The 24,286-nt window shown below is 34.7% G+C and overlaps 1 protein-coding gene across 5 annotated transcripts in view; it reads left to right on the plus strand.

The window, feature by feature from the left end:
* Positions 1–24,286, plus strand: part of LOC137239184 (nuclear pore complex protein DDB_G0274915) — a 339,788-nt gene that overhangs the window by 53,709 nt on the left and 261,793 nt on the right. The window contains exons 1-2 of one of the 5 annotated variants that reach the window (XM_067764200.1): positions 8,560–8,658; positions 9,093–9,277. The exons of 1 other annotated variant lie outside the window; for it this stretch is intronic. The gene's annotated coding sequence lies outside the window, so the exon portion shown is untranslated. Of the gene's footprint in view, positions 1–8,559; positions 9,278–24,286 lie in introns of those variants that run through there. 3 more of the 5 variants (XM_067764206.1, XM_067764203.1, XM_067764202.1) reach the window with 3 other exon arrangements.

Here is a 24,286-nt window from a genome sequence, read left to right on the forward strand (position 1 = left end):
ACGCCCACTTTTTCGATATCGAAAATTTCGAAAAACCGAAAAAGTGCGATAATTCATTACCAAAAACGGGTAAAGCGATGAAACTTGGTAGGTGCGTTGACCTTACGACGCAAAACAGAAAATTAGTAAATTTTTGGACAATGGGCTTGGCACCGCCCACTTTTAAAAGAAGGTAATTTAAAAGTTTTGCAAGCTGTAATTTCGTAGTCGTTGAAGATATCATGATGAAATTTGGCAGGCACGTTGCTCCTATTACTATATGTGCACTAAATAAAAATTAGCAAAATCGGATGACGAACACGCCCACTTTTAAAATTTATTATTTTAAAGGCAAATTTTAACAAAACATTTAAAATCTGTACAGTATATAAGTAAATTATGCCAACATTCAACTCCAGTAATGATATGGTGCAACCAAATATAAAAGTAAAACAAAATTTCAAAATGGGCGTGGCTCCGCCCTTTTTTATTTAATTAGTCTAGAATACTTTTAAGACCATAAGTCGAACTAAAATTTACCAATCCTTGTGAAATTTGGCGTGTTCATAGATTCTATGACGATAACTGTTTTCTGTGAAAATGGGCGAAATCGGTTGAAGCCACGCCCAGTTTTTATACACAGTGGACCGTCTGTCCTCACTTTATCTTGGTATAAAATATGGCCGAAATCCGACTATGACCACGTCCACTTTTGCGATATCGAAAATTACGAAAAGTGAAAAAAATGCCATAATTCTGTACCAAATATGAAGAAAGCGATGAAACATGGTAATTGGATTGGTTTATTGACGCCAAATGTAACTTTAGAAAAAAACTTTGTAAAATGGGTGTGACACCTACCATATCAAGTAGAAGAAAATGAAAAAGTTCTGCAGGGCGAAATCTAAAGCCCTTGGAGTCTTGGCAGGAATACTGTTCGTGGTATTACATATATAAATAAATTAGCGATACCCGACAGATGATGTTCGGGGTCACCCTGATCCACATTTCGGTCGATATCTCGAAAACGCCTTCACATATACAACTAAGGGCCACTCACTTTTAAAAGCCTCATTAATATCCTTAATTTGGTACCCATATCGTACAAACACATTATAAAGTCACCCCTGATCCACCTTTATGGCGTTATCTCGAAAAGTCGTCCACCTATAGAACTAAGGCCCACTGCCTTTTAAATAATCATTAGCACCTTTCATTTGATACCCATATCGTACAAACGCATTCTAGAGTAACCCCTGTTCCACCTTTATGGCGATATCTCGAAAAGGCGTCCCTCTATAGAACTAAGGCCCACTACGTTTTAAATAATCATTAACACCTTTCATTTGATACCCATATCGTACAACACACATTCTAGAGTCACCCCTGGTCCACCTTTATGGCGATATCCTGAAATTGCGTCCACCTATAGAACTATGTCGCACTCCCTCATAAAATACTCTTTAATACCTTCCATTTGAAACCAATGTCATACAAACACATTCCCTTGTTTCATTTTGGTTTCATTTTGCTAAATGGTTATTTTCCCTTATTTTGTCTCCAAAGCTCTCAACTGAGTATGTAATGTTCGGTTACACCCGAACTTAGCCTTCCTTACTTGTTTTCTTTGCTATAAATCAAAAGTAGATTTTATAATTGCAAATTTCTCTATAAACTTCCTCATTATTCAGTTCCTCTTTAAAGCTAAAATTAAGTTGATTGCATGAAAATGCAAAAGTGAATGTGAATTTTTTATAAATTTATTGTTGTAAAGACGTTTGTTTACATTTAATTTTTCCGCCTTCAGTGTTTTTGCCTTTTATTGCAATAAATCTTCCTTTATTAGCCGATAAAATTTGCATAAAAAGTTTAAGATATGAATATGAATAAATTTTAGTGTTGAAATCTTGTTTGGAAGATTTCTTATAGATAAGCTTTCAAACCTTAATTACATTGTGTTACAGGCAATAAGACCCGCTTAAACTGAGATGAGCAGTACACATTTTTATCGACCAAATTGGCAAACTCTAATGAACTTAACTGAAGCTTTTGCTTGGTTTTCACTGGTCGAATTCGACCACAGACTTCCCATATCATACAACGTCAAACGCGTTTGCCCTCCCTTTTGACTACGAAGGACAATTAAATTGGCCAAAAAGTGAAAACGAAATAGCAAATTTAATATACAAATTTCTTTTCACCAAACACTCGCACTGAAAACCGAGCCTTAATGTTTGCTAAATTGTGATAAAGACTACGCTGAAATGTTGAGCATGGAACAGCCCACAACTAAATGGACTTCCTCATAGTCTTTTATTTTTTTTATTGTATAGAGACAGGATCTAGTTTACGAACTTTCCTTCTTAATACTTATTGATCCCCATATGATCTAAAAAGTTCCTTTAAGTCTACACAGCTTGAATGGCTCCGTAGTCTTCTTACAGTTTATAAGCAACAAACCGTCATCGGCTCCTCAATGCGCTTATGTGCAGCTATTGATATTATTCTGCCTGAGCCCTACAATACCTACTCTTTGTGTTATCATAGAAACATATACATCTGCGAACAGAAAATTAGCAGCGTAAATTTTTGTCGAATTTCTTCAATTAAATTTTAATTTATACTATTTCCGATAATTAAAAAAAGGTTTAAATTTTAAATTTTTTTTCGAAAATTCGAAAGAATTGTTCAAAAATTTCTAGAGCTTACGATTTCTCGAACATGTTCGAGAAGAGATTTCTCGCGAGTCTCGCCTTCTCGCGAGATTCTCGAATCTCGAATTACTCGTAAGGCTCGCGACCTTCTCGACATTCAACTTAATCGATTCATTGGCTGTTTTATATAGATCTTACGATTTATTCTGGAGCACAAGCCAAAATGTCCGCAAAACCACAAGTGAAAAACACAAATGTATAGAATATTGCCAATGCAGCGACTGAATTGAATGCCGAGTATCTCGCGAGCCTTACGAGTAATTCGAGATACGAAAATCTCGCGAGAAGCCGTGTTCTTGATGTCTCATCGAAAAATGAAATAATGCGAACAAATTATATGTATAATAAATATGTTTTGAGTTAAATGTCATTGAAGTAATATAATCAACAATAAAGTCACAAGTAAATAAGACCAAGTGTATAAATACTGACCATACAGCGATTAAGTAAGAATGTCGAGAATCTCGCGAGAAGTCGAGTTCACGATTTCTCGGGTCTCGAAAATCTCGCTTGTGTTCGAGAAGAAATCGTAAGCTCTAAAAATTTCCAACTTTTTGTTTAGAGCGCTCTGAAGTACGAGATCTCTGAAGCACAATTCACTGCAATCGAATAAAGTACAATTTTCTCAAAATTGGCGTTGATTTTTAACAATTTTTTTGTTTAAATATATTTAGGTGTCTTCCATACAAAGTGTGAACATTTTTTTATGTGCAAGAAAATCTGAAATACCCTTCAGAAAAAAATTATCAAAAATCTATGCGACCTATAACTTGTTATTCGTTATACTAAAATTGATTGCGCTACAAAACGGCATACTCAGAGAAATTCAGAGAACTCCAAATAAAGAGATCGAAATTTTCGTAAAATTTTCTCGATTTTCTCTAGTTTTTTCGAAAACGTTGTTTGATTCGCTTAAATTCACTTAAAAAATTGATAGAATTTTTTTTTTAAATATGGTAAATAAAAAAAGAATTTGATTTACGAAACTTGATAAAATTTGCCAATGCTATTTTTTTTGTCGCTGCTGTAGGTATACGCTTGTTATTTGTAAACACTGAAAAAGCACACCTTTGCACGATTTTTACTAATCAAATAACTAATTCGTATAGAATAGGTGTATAACTCCCTTCGCCTCGCAAACGTGATTTGCAGCAAGTTTTTCTTATAACTGACGATCGTTTCAGGTGCTCATACAAATGTACATATGTATAAACGTATGTTTACATACGTCATGGTGTTGTTCAATTCGCCACTTGTGTTATACGACCTTCTAAAATCTACATACATTCTCTGCTGATAACAGCTTTACGATGTTTGCAAGCAATAAATATGCATAAGTATAGCCTCAAAGAAATCAGCAAGTCAGTAATGACTCAAAAAATATTCTTAATACAAAAGGAAACAAAAACAAGTAAGGAAGGCTAAGTTCGGGTGTAACCGAACATTACATACTCAGCTGAGAGCTTTGGAGACAACATAAGGGAAAATAACCATTTAGCAAAATGAACCTAGGGTAACCCTGGAATGCGTTTGTATGACATTGGTTTCAAATGGAAGGTATTAAAGAGTATTTTAAAAGGGAGTGCGCCATAGTTCTATAGGTGGACGCAATTTCAGGATATCGCCATAAAGGTGGACCAGGGATGACTCTAGAATGTGTGTTGTACGATATGGGTATCAAATGAAAGGTGTTAATGATTATTTAAAACGTAGTGGGCCTTAGTTCTATAGGTGGACGCCTTTTCGAGATAACGCCAAAAAGGTGGACCAGGGGTGACTTTATAATGTGTTTGTACAATATGGGTACCAAATTAAAGGTATTAATGAGGGTTTTAAAAGGGAGTGGCCCTTAGTTGTATATGTGAAGGCGTTTTCGAGATATCGACCGAAATGTGGATCAGGGTGACCCCGAACTTCATCTGTCGGGTATCGCTAATTTATTTATATATGTAATACCACGAACAGTATTCCTGCCAAGATTCCAAAGGCTTTTGATTTCGCCCTGCAGAACTTTTTCATTTTCTTCTACTTGATATGGTAGGTGTCACACCCATTTTACAAAGTTTTTTCTAAAGTTACATTTTGCGTCAATAAACAATCCAATTACCATGTTTCATCTATTTTTTCATATTTGGTACAGAATTATGGCATTTTTTCATTTTTCGTAATTTTCGATATCGCAAAAGTGGGCGTGGTCATAGTCGGATTTCGGCCATATTTTATACCAAGATAAAGTGAGGACAGACGGTCGACTGTGTATAAAAACTGGGCTTTAACCGATTTCGCACACTTTCACAGAAAACAGTTATCGTCATAGAATCTATGCACACACCAAATTTCACAAGGATTGGCAAATTTTAGTTCGACGTATGGCCTTAAAAGTATTCTAGACGAATTAAATGAAAAAGGGCGGAGCCACGCCCATTTTGAAATTTTGTTTTATTTTTGTATTTGGTTGCACCATATCATTACTGGAGTTGAATGTTGGCATAATTTACTTTTATACTGTAAAGATTTGAAATTTTTTTTTAAATTTGACTTTAAAACAATTTTTTTTTAAAAGTGGGCGTGTTCGTCATCCGATTTTGCTAATTTTTATTTATATATAGTAATAGGAGCAACGTGCCTGTCAAATTTCATCATGATATCTTCAACGACTGCGAAATTACAGCTTGCAAAACTTTTAAATTACCTTCTTTTAAAAGTGTGCGGTGCCACGCCCATTGTCCAAAAATTTGCTAATTTTCTGTTTTGCGTCATAAGGTCAACGCACCTACCTAGTTTCATCGCTTTACCCGTCTTTGGTAATGAATTATCGCACTTTTTCGGTTTTCGAAATTTTCGATATCGAAAAAGTGGGCGTGGTTGTAGTCCGATTTCGTTAATTTTAAATAGCGATCTGAGATGAGAGCCCACAAACCTACTTACCAAATTTCATCAAAATTTACTCAAGTTATCGTGTTTACAGACGGACGGACAGACGGACGGACGGACGAACGGACATGGCTAAATAATTTCTTTTTTCACCCAGATCATTTTGATATATAGAAGTCTATATCTATCTCGATTAGTTTATGCCGTTACGGATTACCGTTATTCGAACAAAGTTAATATACTCTGTGAACTCTGCTCAACTGAGTATAATTACTTTTGGAAGCTTTGCAAAACGATAACGAAGTAGTTTGTTGACCTGTCTAACCAAAGTTCCACGACCCTAGTGAGGAACCATCAAGATCAAATATTTAAGAAAATTATTCTAAAAACGATCTCGCCCTTCGGCAGTGCAAAGCCTTTTGAGTGTATTTCATGAAATGCTTTTCCGAAAAAAAAAATTTGACTTGTAAATCCTTTCGAAGTCGACATAAAACAAGAAGTTCCTCTTATTGGTAGGTATAATGAAAAATCTGCACAACAAAAACTGAAAGAGAAGCTAGGTCTTGATTTATCGCGCCACATTATTATTATTATTGGATTAAAATCTATCTTATTCCTTACATTCTTTTGTGTTATTTCTTTATCACTGCTAACATTTTCGCTCATTCCTATCCACCTATAATTTAAATTGCATTGAAATTAAGTGAAGTATACAATGAAGTAAACAATAAAATATTTCTTGATAAAGACATGTTTTGCTATCACCCATAAAAAATATACAAAATCAACTCAAATAGCAGTTCTAGGTGAAGAACAGAAGTACAAAAGCAACAATTAACGAAAATTAACTAACAAACTAGCGAATTGCTTGATTGGATGAGTGATTGTGAGCCAGACGCGATTTGCGAGCCGCTGGACGCGCACAAATAATTCCCGGTTTAAATGTGACGGTGACCGAAGGCACAAAAGTGTTTTTTTTTTCGTTGCGGTAATGTATGTATATAAATATTACATATATAAATTCATCCTTATATACCTATTTAAAGGAGTATGTTACCAACGACTTTTAGAAGAGCCGCCTATAGGCGTGAATCTGTGTGCTGACGACGCTTTTTTCACGTGTTTATGTTTTGTTGGTTTATTTGTCGATCAGGCGTAAGTTTTGTGGATCCTTATGTCGCTCGAATATACGCAAAATGGTTTTTAATAAATGAAAGTTAAAAGAACAACAAAAAATAGTGCTATTGCAATGTGAAGACAGTATGTACATATGTATGTGTGCACCTTCAAACTTTGTAAAGGTAGATAAAATGTTACTCATACGACCCGATGACGTGTTTCAACTGACTTCTACTTAGCGGTGAGTGTGACGTGATAATGAAATGCGCTCTCTTTCGCGGTTCTTTTGTGATGTGTGATTTATTATATTTAAATTTGTATAGACATTTTTTCCCATATCGCGGCGCCTGTGTGAATTGTGAATAAATATGTGTAAGAATGTGCGTTATAGTGTCGGATGCATCACACGCATTCGCTTGCGCGCTCACACTGAGAGCTAAGAATTTAATATATTTAATACAGAAGGGCACTCACTAGCAAAAGTTCGATAGCTGAAAAGTTGACAGTACATTTTCAAATATGCTTAGTTTTCATCTGTTGTCTTGCTGAGTTTCACAAGAATCAAAAAAGAAAAACCTCCAAAGTATTTATTTACGAAATCGGGGTTTAGTATCTGGTCGGACTGTAACCTAGGTCTTTAACCTGATTTAAAATTTTTTTACCACTTTCGTCTTCTAAATACCTATTATTCTTTAGCTTACCACCATTATTAACGCATAGTTTGTATTTGTCATTTTTGACTTTTGAAAACTTTTACATTTGCCAATTCTGACATTTCTGCGTGCCCTAAGTTCCATATATAACATTTCAATATATCAGATTCGTTCCCTCACGGATATTTTTGACCATTGTGAATGCCCCAGTGAGTACCCGATGGCGGCACATTCGTCCCCCAGATTACTTCGTAGTAGTCTCCAACAAACCACTTTTCTGTAAAGGGGGCTTGTTGGTATGCGCCAATACCGGAGCATCGAAGCAATAGCGTAATGACCTGTGATTGCACTCTTACTAGCGATTTGTGTAGGTTGAGGAGGAAACTAGTTTATTTACTACCCAAACAAGGTCATAAGGACCTTGACACCTCGAAATCATCACGGGTGGTTCACGGAACGCCCGTTGCCTTCAACTCGTATTCCCCGATTTTCCTCAAGAGAAGCGGAGGACGTATGAAGCTGTTCAAGTTCATCCCTTCTGCATAATGATTTCTCCTCAAAATCGCAAAAGCAAAGGCAGACATTCAGATGCCTTATGGACGCCAGCGAGGCTTGACACCTCTGCACTGTATCCGACTTTATTACGTTGGATTCTAATGCTTTTAGGGCAGCCTCACTGTCGATAAATGTTGTTTCATTAGTGTCTGAGACTTCTAAATGCTTCTAATACATTTTTTTCGTATTCTGGTCACTACACCAGCCGATAATATCCAAATTTTCTAAAAGTAAAATCAGTACAAGACTCGCCGACTAAACGAACTTTTGCTAGTACCCTCATATACAATGTATGTAATATCGTTTGAGTAATTTTAAGGTGCTCTTAATATTATTCAAATTTGTTTTGTCGTACTCAAATTGTAGCTTGACGTTATTTGTTTTGTGTTTTTGTTATTTTCTTTTGTTGCGAATTCTGTTCTCTACCAATGAATATTGTCACTATATTTCCTGTGCTGCTTACAACAAGCTACCTTTTCTACCGCCTCCAACCTCTACAAATTTTTCTTTATGATTCGTAGACACTTTTATCTGCAAGTACCGGCACATTACTACATATAAAATGACATTTGAATTTACATATGTATTTTTGCGTCACTTTGTAGTGATATGTCATTCAAATGTGTATGAACCAAGTTTATAATTTCTTCAGTGCACAAAATCACCTCAACCTGTCGTGTGGGTGGTTTTGCTGTAAATTTTTACGATCAAATATTAAAATGTAGCAAAAGGTTTTACTATAACGACTATAAAATTAAATAGAAGTAATAAAAGAAACTCTAAACACGCCCATCAGCTGATTCTTATTAGTGTACTTGAGTACACTCAACAAACGCTACGTTTTTTTATTTCGACATTTGCATTTCAAATAAAAATTAGCACTTTTTCATTTGTGCGAATTCTCTCTCAAAAATAAGTTAGCACAGAGAAAAGTGTCTGTGTTTGTGCATATTAATTGTTTGTTTGTTTGTTCGTTTATACGCCCAATGTTAATGCAACAATTGTTCACGGAACCTTCACTCTCTTCAATCTATGAGGCGCACGATCTTTGTGTGCCCGGGACTTTTGTTTTAGCTTTAAATATTTTTCCAACGAAATATTTGTTTTATCGGTTACTCGTGTGTTTTTTTTTTAATTTGTGAAGATATTATGCATTGTCGAATAAAAAAAAAAAAACAAACATAATATACAAAAACAGCACGGAATGAAGTTTGAATGCTTAAAGTGTGTTAACGAAAAAACGAAACTATTTCGACCGACTTTGACTTCTGTGAAACTTTTTGAACGTAAATAACTTAATTTAAGAAAAGGAAGAGTTTCGTTTTTCTCTGCCGAACTATTAAAATAATTACAGAAGAACGACAAATTCAAAACCAGCAACAGGTGTGTATGATAAAAAAAAAATAGTGTATGATGATTAGAAACCACTATAATAAGGCAATGTGTCAAGCGATTGTGAAGTAGCTTGTGATTTAAATCAAAAAGATTTCTCACCACAGTAAATTGCTGCCCATTCACTCATTGCTTTTACGTCCAAATTAGAGATAATAAGACCTTAGAGCAATAGTTATACCCCGATGAGATTTAGGCCGAGCTCCCTGGCGGCATCTGAAGGAAAGATGAATTTTCGCCGAGAAGCTTTTCATGGCTAGAAATGTCAAAACCCCTCTCGAGAGGCGAACTCGATTAGAAAAACTTATTTTAAAGTGGCTTTTAGCGGGAATTGAACTCAGGACCTTTGGTGTGGTTGGCGAGCAAGTTACCGTAACATCACCATGGGTGCTATCATGTATTATTTTTAATTCGATAAAAGCAACAATAATCTTTAACACATCTCTAATTATACAACGTCAGCTTTTGACCTCCACCGAGAATAAATGGTATAGCACAAGTGAAGAACAGGTTAAAGGCCTACATTGGCCAGCATAACACATTAAACTACATACATGGATGTATGCAAGACAAATCCATGTGTAACGAATATTAAATAAAAATAAATGTAAGGCGCGATAACCTCCGAAGAGATCTAAGGCCGAGCTTCTCTTCCAATTTGCGTCATGCTCCTCTTGATTTTCCCTACAAATTGACCGGACGGGGCCTACATGTTTTATGCCGACTCTGAACGGCATCTTTGTCATGGCAGAAATACACTCGGAGCGCTTGCCAGACACTGCCGAGGGGTGACCCCGCTTAGAAAAATTTCTTCTAATTGAAAAACGTTATTTCTAAAATTTTGATGTTGCTTTGCCCGGGGTTTGAACCCAAGGCATACGGTGTGGTAGGCGAAGCACGCTAACATCACACCACGGTGGCCGCCACGTAACGAATATTAGGAACAGAAGAATTAGAGGTGACTTGAAGACCGTATTCGAGAATGTGATGCATTTACAGGGTATACAAACGGCGTTAACCGAAACAGGCTGATCAGTGCCTATTCACGGCGTTCATAAATGTGTGTAACTGTCGAACTAACGTTACTGCCGCTTATACAAAGTAGATATGGTTACTTACGATTACATACTCTCTTAGGAAGATATCTAAACTGAGAATGTAAGATATCTTAACTTCTCTTGAGAGGGCCGCCCTGAATCACCTGAGACATTTGATAAGATGCAGAATGACTGGGATTTTTTCTGGTTCGGAAATATGCTAGACATTCAAAGGGATATAGGATAAGCTTCTCTTTTTTGCTTTGGATTACTGTAAGCTTCCCTGCTCAGGCACCGCTACCTCTTCTTGAAAATATGCAGATTGACTAGGGCATATGCTAGGGATTTGAAGCAGATATATATCATAGGCTCTTGTTTTTTAGTTTGAATTACTATAGCGGGCGTGCTCAGGCGCCACTCATCAATTTTGTATTGCAATGCTCCCTGAAAACATGATTTTTCAAAAGGATAGACAGCTGATGTATTTCGGCAGTACATAAATGCAAGATTAAAAACATAAAAATAAATAGTATTTCCGATACCTTCTCAACATAAAATTTCAATTTAGTGGCGAACTTTATCAGCTTTTTTTCTACCCAGCCAAATTTATGGAAAAAAACTTGCCAACAATTTATGTGAATATTCAGATACCTACAGCCTGTTGGCCGTGAGTTCTGCCTTATCTAGATAAGATAAAGAAGCAAGAGGGTCTTGCCGTAAATGAGGACAAAACGAAGGACTTGCTGTCATTCATGAAAGATAATGCGCATTCATACCTTGGCGGCCACGTCATTGTTAACGGATATAAATTCGAGACTGTGAAGGATTTCGTCTATTTGGGGACCAGCATTAAGAGGAAAGACAATGTCAGCTTATAAATCAAACGGAGAATAACTCCTGCCAACAACTGTTATTGTGGACTAGAGTAGGCAATTGAAAAGTAAAGTTCTCTCTATACGAACAAAAAACACGCACTACAAGTCGCTTATCATACCTGTGCTGATGTATGGGTCGGAATCATGGACGATGTCGGCAGAAGATGAGATGCCTCTTGGAGTGTTCGAAAGAAAAGTTCTCTCTAAGCTTTTCGAAGCAATCGTTACTAATCACCTTAAATTTTCGATTTCTACATTGATAGATAGTTCTCAGCATGGCTTTTGTAGAGCCAAATCAACCACAACCAATTTGCTTGAATTTACAACTCACGTCTTTAATGGGTTTAGAAACAATCATCATACCGACGTTATATACACTGATTTCAGCAAAGCATTCGACACAGTACGCCACTTACTTGTTTATAAACTCGAATTGCTTGGCTTTCAACCTGGCCTAACCCGCTGGATCTCCTCCTATCCTTGCGGTAGAACTCAAAGAGTCATTTTTAAAAACATTTGTTCGAATGTCATCGATGTTCCCTCCGATGTGCCTCAGGGCAGCCATCTCGGTTCTATTCTGTTTTTGCTCTTTATAAACGATATTTCCACAACTATAAAATATTCTAAAATTTTAATGTATGCCGACGACGTAAACTTTTTAAGTCATACGCGTCGGTTAAAGAACGTTCTGTACTCCAGGCGGATGTAAATCGCTTAGTTACTTGTTGTTATGCGAATTTTATGCCGCTCAACATAGAAAAATGTAAATTCATGTGTTTTTCACGTGAGAACGTACAACCAGCTTCTTACAAATGGCCAAACTCTGGAAAGCATTGATGTTTTTGTCGACTTGGGAGTTACAATGAATTGCAAACTTAGTTTCAACCCTCATATTAATGCCACAGTCAATAAAGCAAGAGGAGTTTTAGCATTTGTGAAAAGATGGGCAAAAGAGTTTAGTGATCCTTACGTTACAAAAACCCTTTTTACATCATTGGTGAGGCCGATATTAGAATATAGATCGATAATTTGGAATCCGCGTTATCAAGCTCATGTGGATAGACTAGAATCAATTCACAAACAGTTTTTACTTTTCGCCTTGAGAAATCTTCAATGGGACTCTCCGTTATAATCTTCCTCCTTACACTAATCGGTTAAAACTAATAAATCTTCCTACCCTTGCAAGTCGTAGAGAAATGCTAGGTGTACTATTTATGGCTAGACTTTTAAATGGATCGATTTCAAGCCCATTCCTTTTGAACGAAGTAAACATGAATGTTCCATGCCGAGTTTCAAGGCATTATAAACCTTTAATTCTTTAACAATGCAGAAGCAATTTCCAACTAAACGAACCTTTTCTTTGTGAAGATTATAACTCTCACTCGAGAATAATTGATGTTTCGGACTCGCTCTTTGCAATAAAAAAACGGTTCTATCTTCTCTTAATAATTAAAAAAAAATAAATTTATACTTTTAATCTATTGTGAATCTATATTTCTCAGCTGATGAGTTTCTCTGTAGCTGAGCGGTTTTAGATCTCGGCGCTTAAGAAGCCACTGCCTCTCAAAGACTCTGTAACAAAAAAAAGTAGAAATTATAGATAAGACATAAATAAGAATTAGGATTAAAAAAAACAAAAAAAAAATAAAAAATAAAAAAAAAAATAAAAAACTATGTATGAATTAAAAAAAAAAAAAAAAAAAAAAAAAAAAATATACAGGATTAGCCTGGTTTCATCGGGCCACTTGAGGGCAGTGCGCTGCCACAACGTCCGAGAAAAAAAAAAAAGATTTAAGGTCATGTCCGTTATGCCGACAGCGATAATCGAAGAAGGAATAATGATATGCACATATGAAGATAGTGTAGCGGATAAAAACTCAAAGGCTTCGCTGCCTAGATCATGTTATGCGTATGGACGAAGACGCTCCGACCAAGAAAGTATTTCAGTCGGCTCCTCATTGGCGTTAGTTATCGCTAAACACGTATAGCTGACGTGACTTACGAAACGATCGAAATCGCTTAGGCGGTTAAGCGCCACTTAATGATGATGATTACTTGTACTTTGTTCTAAGAGAAATTTTCGAAAAATTTTCATTTTTAATTTTTTCATATACGTTTTTCCTTAAAATGTCGAAAACTAAAAAAAATAAGAATTTAAGTGTCGAAATTTTATAAAAATTGCCGCTGCTATATATGTATATATCTTTATTTTATCTTATTTGTGGTATGCTGTATTAAATTTTATTTTTTTTCAAATCTAAAATATAAATATCACTTTTGCTAATAAATTCCTAAAATTGTCATACTTTGCTCAGTATCATTTACAAAGATAGTGCACAGCATTGCAATAGCACGATGGACAGAAAAAACAGCAACAACAAATATTCCACAATAAAATAAAAAATTGATTTAAAATGAAAGAAGAAACGCCCTTTAATTGATGCAACTAATCGTACTTTTAATCTCATTTCGTTACAACAGATTTTTGTATTTTTGAATTCCTGAAACATAAATAAATACCTACATACATACATACAATAAAACAAATAAAATGTTACGAAAGAAAGCACCAAACAAACAAGTGCAAAAATAAACAACAAACAGCAAAAATTGCACACTAAAAATAAATAGGTAATTGCTTGTTCGGCTAAAAACATGCGGCCAAGCGCTAATGGCATCTGCCGTTTGATTTTCGACATTCAAAATGCTTTGGCGTTTGCCGGCCACCACCGATCGAGCTTTATAGCGCAAATGAACGAGTAACGTGCTTTCACTGTTCCTTGTCCCATTCATCTGTACATGTTATATTCATTAGCCGGACATCTATAATGTCTTCTTTAGCCTCGGCTTTTAAACAGTGCTTGCATTCCAAACTACATGGTCTTCGTGACATTGCATCAGCATTTCCATGGGTACTACCTTTTCGATGCTCAATGGAAAATTCGTAGCTTTGTAGTCGCTCGATCCACCGTGCCAATTGTCCTTCCGGATTACGGAACTGCAGAAGCCATTTCAACGCTGCGTGATCTGTCCTGACACGGAATCGCTGGCCGTAGAGGTATTTGTGAAAATGTTTAATGCACTCTACCAATGCCAACAGCTCTCTCCGCGTAACACAGTAGTTCCTCTCTGGTTTTCCAATCGAACGGCTGTAATATGCAACTACCTTCTCCTGTCCATCGACCAGTTGTGATAAAACGCCTCCTATAGCATATCCACTCGCATCTGTATCTAGAATAAATGTTGCTCCTGGAATCGGATATGCTAACATTGGGGCAGTGCATAAACGCTCCTTCAATGTTTGGAAAGCCACTTCTTGCTCCTTCTTCCATTCAAAAGCTTTGTTTTTTCTTGTAAGCTCATGGAGGCTATGGGCTACACTGGAAAAATTTGGTACAAATCGGCGGTAATATGTGCACAGCCCAAGAAAACTTCTCAATTCATGTAGGTTCTGTGGTCTTGGCCAATCCTTTACTGCCTCTATCTTTTCATTCGCTGTACAGACACCTGTAGTTACCTTGTGGCCCAAATAATTTACTTCCTTTTTAAACAGCGTACACTTTTTGGGACTTAACTTCAGACCAGCGCCAGCTATTCTCTGGAAAACTTCCTCCAAGTTCTTAAGATGTTCATCAAAACTCTTGCCCAATACGATGATGTCGTCCAGGTACACCAAGCATGTTTTCCAATGTAGTCCTTTCAGTACCTGGTCCATGAGTCTCTCAAAAGTAGCTGGTGCATTACAAAGTCCAAAAGGCATCACTGTAAATTGCCAAAGACCATCACCGACACTGAAGGCTGTTTTCTCTTTATCTTCCTCCTTTACCTCAACTTGCCAGTAGCCGCTTTTCAAGTCCAGTGTGGAAAACCATTTCGTACCAGATAGCGAGTCCAGAGTGTCGTCAATTCTTGGTAACGGGTAGCTATCCTTTTTCGTAACGTCATTCAACTTCCGGTAGTCCACGCAAAACCTCATTTTTCCATCTTCTTCTTTACAAGTACTACCGGTGAGCTCCATGGACTAGCTGATGGTTCGATGACACCGCTGTCACTCATTTCTTGTATGATTTGACTCACAACTTCCCGCTTCGCTAGTGGAACACTACGTGGAACTTGACGGATCGGCCTCGCATCTCCAGTGTCAATTTGATGTTTCACAACATTGGTGCGGCCTGGTTTGGAACCATCCTGGTCAAATATGTTCGCGTATTTTATGAGCAGTTGTTTTGCCTTACTCTGATAGGCTTCCTCTAGCCCATGCGTCCATGCCGTGATATCATTTGAAAGATCAGTATTACTAGATGAAACGTGTTCCTGGAGCTGTTCACAGTTAATAACTACTTCGGCCTCTTGGCATCTTCCCAAAATAGCTCCTTTGGTCAAATTGAATGGTGACTTGAACTCATTTAGTACTCTTACCGGAATACGTCGATCTTGTTTTGTCATAGCCAGGGTTTTTCCTAAAAGTATGTTCAGTGCTGATTTATTTGCTGCTTCGACAACCCACAATTTGTTTGTCCCACAATCTCCATCAACCTTTGCCCAGATGACTGCTTCTGATTTTGGTGGTATTTGCTGACTCTCTTCCACCAGCACTCGTTTACTACTGTAGCCTCTCTCGTAGCCGAAATTAAGTGGCACATCCATGTTCTTATATCGCATCGTCTTGCTTTGCATATCGATTTTGATGCCTTGGTTGATTAAGAAGTCCACTCCAATTATGATTTCATCAACAATACCTGCCACTATAAAATTGTGTAGTACCGTGACGTTCCCAATTGCTACTTCACATTCTACTTCTCCAATTACTTTTTTTTTGCTCTACCTTGGAACTCAGAAGGAGCTAACGCGTTTTGGGCGCTTTTGACACAGCAGTCGAGATTGAATGTTATTCCACTCTGTAGCCGCTATGAAACTTTTAGTGTCACGGGTATTTCAAATATTTGGTGGTTGCATGCCAATTTCTATATTTTCCATTTCAAAAAAATTCCATTGGCATCCTTTTCTTGCTCAAATATATTCTCAAACCTTTCGCTTTGTGTATTGTCTCACCTAAGTCGCGTTAGATGTTTTCTATACTCGTTACATTCTTTTTCAGAAAATTCTTTTTTTAAACTTTTTCGTACCTAAAAAATTTTCAAATGACGCACAGAGCGCATCGGGCAATGTGATTTCTGCGTTCTTCACGCTTGCCTTTGTGTTCTGGTTTTTTTTTTTTTTTTTTTGTTTTATTGGCCACTCACCGAATTTATGTACGAACTTATACATTGCTCCTATGTACAGTAGTGAACAGGAAAATAGCAGTGGCCATATATATCATATTCTTTCAATTAGTTTTTTTTATTATTTTCGATATTTAACGAAAAAACTTTCATGAATTTTCTAACTGGAGTTATGCAAACAAATCTTAAAAAATTTTCAAAAAAAATTCGGAAATTCGAAAAAATTTTATGAAAATTTCGATGTTTTTATTTGGAACCTTGAGTATTTAGTTTTGTAGCCCAGTCGACTTTATTCTGACGAAGCACAATTTATAGGTCTCTCAAAATTCGCATTGATTAACCACAATTTTTTTTTTTTCGAAGGCTATTTTGTATTTTCTACTATACAAAGTGTGATAAATTTTTTATATGGCAGAAAATCTGGAACACCCTTCGGAAAAAAAATTGTTAAAAATCATTGCGAATTTTGAGAGTTCGATTACTTATACTTTGTCAGACTAAAATTGATTGGTCTACAAACTTGCATAGTAAAAAAAAATAAAGGATGGAAAAATTAGGAGCGCTTTCTCGGATTTCGAACTTTTTCGAAAAGGCTTTTCAGATAGGTTTGCAAAGTTTCAGTTGCAAATTTTACGAAATATATAAAACATTCGATATTTCCGTAAAATTTTTTCGAATTTTCGAAATTATTAAAATTTTTTAAGATGAGTTTGCATTGTTTCAGTTACAAATTCATCGATGTTTTTGTTTAAAATGTCGAAAAAAGTGTATGTTCAATTGCGAGATTTGAAATAAATGTTCACTGCTTTTTTCCTGTTTGCTGCTGTATGTATTGGAACTATGCATATCCATGTGTATCAAAACTTACGCATTTACAGTAAAAATAACTCTAAACAATATTTTTCTTCTCATTTCGTAATCAACATTTTTTAGCAACAATCAAATAAATTTTTGTGAATGAGCTTTTTCTTTAGTGTGCGCTAGTTCTTATCATTCTTTAGTGCTTTGTGCTTATTCTTAAATTTATTTAGCAGAATGCATAGTTTTTTGAACTTTTCTGTTCGTTTTGATTCCCGTTCATTTGTGGTTCCCGCTGTCTTATTTCGTTTTAGTATTTCTTATTTAATTTTACTTATAAATCAGCAAAATTTATCTGTTTCGCTTGCACTTGCATTATTTTTTCGCATAATTCTTTTTTCATTATTGTTATTAAATTTTTATTTTACCGCTTTGTGCTTTTTTTGTAGTTTTGTAATTTTTCCATGACGCGTGACTTTCATTATTATCTTTGTATTTGTATTTTCTGATTTCAGCTTTTTGCGTACCTTCTTTCAATTTATGAGTTTTTATTTTGATTGATTAGTGACTCGGTAGCTATTGGAAGTTCGGCGTTATTTTTAAGCATATCGATTTTCCGCTTTAGCAATGCGTAATTGTAATCCTTACCCTTATCGCTCAAAGCTGTTCCTGTAGTATGTATGTACTTTTAAAGTCCAGTTTAGGACCCATTGCACAGTGGTCCGTTCCATAGGCAAAAAAATAAAAAAAATCAAAGTGAAAAGTTTGTCACCAAATGTGTCGTTAGTATCTCTTATTAGAACAGCCTTTTAAAAGGTATATTTGTTTTTGTTGTATTCGAACTGTACTCTTTAAGAATAGCTTCAAAAGTGAGGTTATAGTATTAGTTGGTTTTTGCAGTGTGGGGAAGTAAAAATAAAGTACAAAAAGCTATTTAAAAATACATAAAATATCATCGTATTGAAATACATAGAAATGAATATTGCAGTCAAGGGTATTTACTTCATATTGAAATAATTTTAGTGTCTTTAGCTTATTGTGTTTTTTTTTTGTTGTTATTTAAAATTTCACCAGTGCCTTCATTAGTGTTTATTTGCACAAATATTTCAATTTCAGCTGAAGTTTTAGTTGGGTTCGTCACCGATTCTCACGTTAAGACTTATATTTTATTATTGGCGAAAGTTTTAAGATTCTGAAGTGTTAATATCAGCTGCCACTTTCTGCCACTAACTATGTTTTGCGACAGTTTTCTGATAGCGTCAACCTGATAAATTATTGTCATATGTTATATGTGCTCATATGTAACATACGACATTATTTTATCCAGTCGACGATATGCGAATGTAAACTTTTGTGTGTGTTTGTTGTTTTGTTATTGTTATATATGTAAAATCTTTTGTTAACTTTTATTTCTTTATTTAATCCTATTAAACATTTTATTTGCTATAGACACATCTTACCACTTTTCCCCCCACATCTACTTACCTTTTGTATGCATGCGGTGAAAGTGGGTGGTTGTGGGTCGGTATAAAGGTATCACTCCTACCAATTTTAGAAAAAAATAATTCTCACTTGTTTATAAACCCGTAGCCAAAGTTTCACGTTGATATCTCTACTGGAAGTATTTTTGGTCCCCAACTCCATATAAGACCGGCCAGTGTGCATTGGTCCAAAAACCTCTAGTTACTGACATTTCCGGAAATTGTCCCTAAGTGATTCTGTAAAAGCCCCAAAATTGTTTTGAAAAAGTCTAAAAAATATCCAGAAGTAATTTTACCTAAAATAGTCTCGAAGAAATTCTGAAATTCTTCCTAATCGGTTCTGAAATAATCTCACCATAATTGCGAAAATAACCCCGAAGTGGGCTTGTAACCCTTCTGAAAGGGCTGAAATGGTTTCGAAATTCCCAACTATTCTTCAGGAAATTGAAATCAAAATTACAGCAAACATGGTCTTAATATTTTTCTTTTGTTAATTAATGTTACATAATTTGTTTCAAATGCGCAAGCATATTAAAAGCTAAAAAAATCTGCATTTTAAAATCCTTTTTACTTAAAACTTATCCGGATTTTTACTGTTCCCTGCAACCATTCATTTTAGACTAATTAATAAAATCTCAAATGCTTTTATCTTTTAGTTATACAATTATTTAGCTGTTTGTTTACTTTAGAAATCTTATCAGCTGGTTATTACTGTTTTCTTAGTATTGGTTTTCACTGGAAACTGACTTAACGATAATTGATTTTTTTTTTTAATACTGTATACATAAGTACAGCAGCGAGCACGAAAATAGCAGTGGTATGTTTTATCAAATTTAGAGCTTTCTGAATTTTTTTGGAGTATGCAGTTTTTAGCCCAAGCCATTTTAGTCTGCTAAAGTTCAAGTTGTATCAAAATTAACATTAATTTTTCACAGTGTTTTTTTGAAATAATTTTCTTGCACACAAAGTGCGCATACTTTAATTTTTATATGGTAGAAAATCCAAAATACACTTCGGCGAAAAATGTCAAATATTAAAACAAATTTTGAGAGCCTTATAAATTGCACTTTGACAGACTTAAATTGATTGGGCTAAAAAACTGCGTACTCAAATAAAATTAAAAAAAACTCTAAAAAACAGTTCGCGGTTTTCGTAAAACTATCGATTTTTTCGAAAACGGTTTTGAGAATAAGTTAATCGAAGATTAACATGTTAAATGTAGGTTTATGAAGCTAAATTATCTCCCTATTTTGCTTTGCTCAAGAGGTCGTCAGTTATAGTTAAGACATGTATTTCTGTTAAAGTCAAATTAATATGTCTTTGGGTTGCAGATTGCATTGGAAAACATGAAGGGGATTCCTAGCTCAAATGATGGCGAAAATGGAAGAACTCAACATATTTCAGGGGATTTTTGTTTTCGTTTCTATGACAACACTGTTTACCATGTTTTATCTGTGTGAAACTTTAGGAGAAAATTGATTTCGTTTCTTCGATACTAAAAACCACATGATTTGAATAATTGTAACAATTTGTAATGCTTTCAGTTGAACTCAAATAAAAATCCCCACAACTTTGCAGTTAAAAAAATAAAATCATAACAAATTGGTTTTTGGTGCAATGCCAGGGCAGGTGATGTACAGTAAAGCAATTGGCAATCCGTTGCACTGCCACAAAGCTCATTTTCATTTCATTTTCTCACACGAATATGCACATTGCATTTAGTCATAATGCAATTAAAGAAATCAATCAAACCAAATTCGACACATTTGAATATCAAAAGTTAAGTTTCATGACTTTAGTCAATATTTATTTACATTGAAGTTTTTAGGTCTTGTGAAATAAATTGTGGAATAAGCACCGAACGTAAAAACTTAGTAATCAAAATTAAGCATGGATTGTTGCTTATTTCTTATTATTTCCTACCGTCTGTTTGAGAATAATAAATTTCACAATTTGTGAAGTAGTGAAGATCTAATTTTTTCAATAATCTCAAACTCATTTCAATCATAACTGGAAAAAAATTTAATTCAAACCAGTGTCGGATCCAGGGGATCCCCCCGCTCTGACGGGGAACTTATGAAAACTTCGGTTGAAATATTTTATGAAATGAATAGTTTAGCTATAATTCCTTTTGAAAAAACAAAAGAAGGACCAATATTTTTAAAATGTCACAAAAAAAATATTTACATAGGCCCTCGCGAATTTCAGTCCCTACATCGCGTTAATGTGTTACTATTTGGCAGCAGTAATACATTGACGCCAGAAAATCCCATTATTTTGGGAATTGTGGCACGCTCTGGCTTATACTATACATAATTCTACATAAAGATAAAAAATATGTAAAATTATGTCAACCTGTAGTTCTTTGGGCAGCTCGTAGTAGTTGATGGAACCTATCTTCCGCCGGTCCGAAAATCGGTTAATGCAGCAGAAATTCTTTGAAAGTCGAGGGCTCGTACTTTATGAACAATGTGGAGAGTTGCTTAAATGTGGATAAACTTTTAGTATTTTTCAGCTAAGATAACTAATAAAAATAGTCGTGAATTAGCCTAATTGACACATTTATAATGTTTCAAAACCTATCGCTATTTTTATAAAAATATGTATTGTTATATAACACCAACAATCCAAATATGCACTTAAGACTCTTTAGAAAATTCAGGAAAATTCCGCGAATTTTCATGCACTCGTTTTTCTGTGAGATAAATTCTAAAAAGTCTTACTGAAAGCTAAAAATTTGTATGAAAATTCGAGGCATTTCGCAGAATTTTCTAAAAAGTCTTAAGTGTATATTTGGATTGTTGGTGTTATATAATAATACATATTTTCATAAAAATATCGAAAATAATGAAGGTCGAAGCAAAACTTAGTGAAAACTGGAAAAACCTGACTTTTGTAGATGAGTGTAGATATCTATGTGTGTTTGTATGAAAAATTTTAAGGTCACTTTATCTTACTTAAAAGTTGACTTCAAATTTTGTTCGTTTGTTGATTTGACTGATTTATTTTTTGAAGCTTCAATAAAAGACCTTATTCTATATTAAACGAACCACGTAATCGACGCCGACATATTTCATACCGTCTCATTTCTTCGCATAATACTATATCATTACAATCGTTTCTCTTAAAGATAAATTTCAGGAAAATTTAGAATGATGAGAAATGAAACGGTATTAAATGTTTCGGCTTCGAATAGGCAGCTCGTTTATCATAGAATGATGTCTTTTAGTGCAACTTTAAACAACATTTTTCATCACCTTAGATTAAATATTTTTTTAAACAAATCTCTATATTAATTACCAACATGAGTAACATTTGAGAACGCGTTTTCGATTCCATTGCATTTCAGTCATGTTTAAAATCGGTTTGAAATTATGAATAATAAATGATTTTCGCTACTTCTGAATTTGGTGAATTTTATATTCTCAAACTAGTCTCAAATGTTCCTCAAGTTGTACTATTGTTGAAAATACATATCTTAGGAAAGTTTAAGAAGAGTCTTGGTTTTGTTTTTTATTGATGGCGCAACTGCTGATTACATTTTTCCTAGCTTCGAAAATTTGTATTCTGCTTCTGCTGTTTATGTGGAGATTAAATATGTTGGATTGTGATTTTTTTGGGGAGGGGGAATAACGACGAGATGCAGGGTTGCGTTGTGCGTGCCCTTTACTCAAGCTTACATGTTTTGAATTGCGCAGAATTATTCGAATTTTTAATCCAATGCACTTAAAAAAACGAAAGAAAAACAATCCATAAATGGCCTATAAATTACCGTGACTTTATCAAACCAAACCGAACCAAAATGAAAATAGAAGTTGAACAAACAATTAAAACATAAATATACAATTTTAAATAAGATTTAATCTGAAAACACAACATTGCCGTGCATTGAATAACCTAAAAGAGAAGGAATTACAAGTCAAAACAATATTCGATTTGTATACCTTGAAGTACATTAATAGGAAAAATAGGAAAAGGCGAATGAGCGATGAAAAGTTTCGTTCATTCTATACTTGCGGTTATGCGTCATTCCTTGGCAACAATATATAAAAAAATATTAAGCATTGGTAATTTATGAAATTAAGCAAAACAGATGCTTGCAGCTGCTACTTTCGCTTTTTTTGCTTTTCCACCTGGCCTTTGAGCAATGTTTGCAAGATTACGATTTTAGGCCGCATACTTATTGATTGAATAATTAGTAATATAGCTAATTTTTTTAAAATTACAATACTTTATCTAAAAATTTTGCTTATACTTTATACAAATGGCTTCTTCCGGTTGGTATAGTCGGTATATACTACATTTGTAAATTCTAATTGAAATATTAAATTTTATTTCTTCAAATAGTATCGAAACGAGTGTTCACAACGAAAGTTGAGCGAAATGGACGGGGCGCGATTTGCCGTTTTTTGTTGGTTTTTTTTAATTTCAGTATTTTGTTTTCTGTTGTTGAACGAAAAGCGGGAAGATGAGTATGGCGAGAAAGTTGATTAGAATAAATTTCAAATTTTTTTAAATAAAACGAGTATTTTTCCGAAATCGAAAACTGTCGAAATTTCAACCACGAAATTAAACAAAAATTTGCAGTTTCTTAAAAAAAAAATAATAAATCATAAATAAAAGTATATAAAATTGTATGCTGAATTGCGATGCTCTGTTTCGTAAATATTTGTTGAAATTGTAAACATTTTAAATGTAGTATATTTTTACGTACATATAAACTGAAAAATAATAAAGAACACCTTTAAAACCGCAAGTGATCATAAATACTTGAGGTAAATAAATAGCCTTTGTTATTAAATTTTATTTTCCCTAACTCTCAAAATTTCTTTGAATTATTCTTTATATTATTTCCATATCTATGGCTTTTTAATATAAGTTTGTTGTTTGCTTTATTTGTGAATAAAATAAATAGAAAAAGACAGAAGATGTACGCTACTGAAACGGCACGGGTGTATTTTCGACGGTCAAAAGAGCGTACAACTTTTTCCCGCCTTGCCAAAATAAGAGTAGAATAATAAATAGCTTTCTACGGAAGCCATTACAGAAACTACTTTTTTCAGCATAACAGTGCTACCTAACGCCAATGTAAAAGGGGATTCTAAGGACCGGTATGAGTTTACATAACTGTTAGCATTGAATAAAAATACAAAAATATAATTTGGCCACTTAAACTGTAATGAGCAGTAAAATTCAATTGATACGGTCAAAGTAAACTGATCTCAACTTCACATGCAGTTGAAAGTGATCGTAATACTCTCAAATGTTTTCCCATCCGTAAAAACCCGTACAAAGTTTCAGCTGCTTTGTTGACTTGTCTTCGGAAGTAAAACATAAGCCCTCCTAACATGTTATACAAACTTGATCAAAAGACACGCCAAAAACTCTTGACAATAAATTTCATGATGTATTACTTATGTATGCTACAAAGCTATTATTTATCAAAGTATATCCGGCGATAGACGGGTCCCGCGGCAGTCGTAATAGTACCAGAAGATGCTGATCCGAAGAGAGCCCAACACTCCTTTAAATCTTAGGAAGCTAATTTTTAGGGTAAAGCAGTTACTGTAAGTTGCAATTGTGGTGT

Source organism: Eurosta solidaginis, chromosome 2 (assembly GCF_040869045.1).
Source record: "Eurosta solidaginis isolate ZX-2024a chromosome 2, ASM4086904v1, whole genome shotgun sequence".
Taxonomy (NCBI): Eukaryota; Metazoa; Arthropoda; class Insecta; order Diptera; family Tephritidae; genus Eurosta; species Eurosta solidaginis.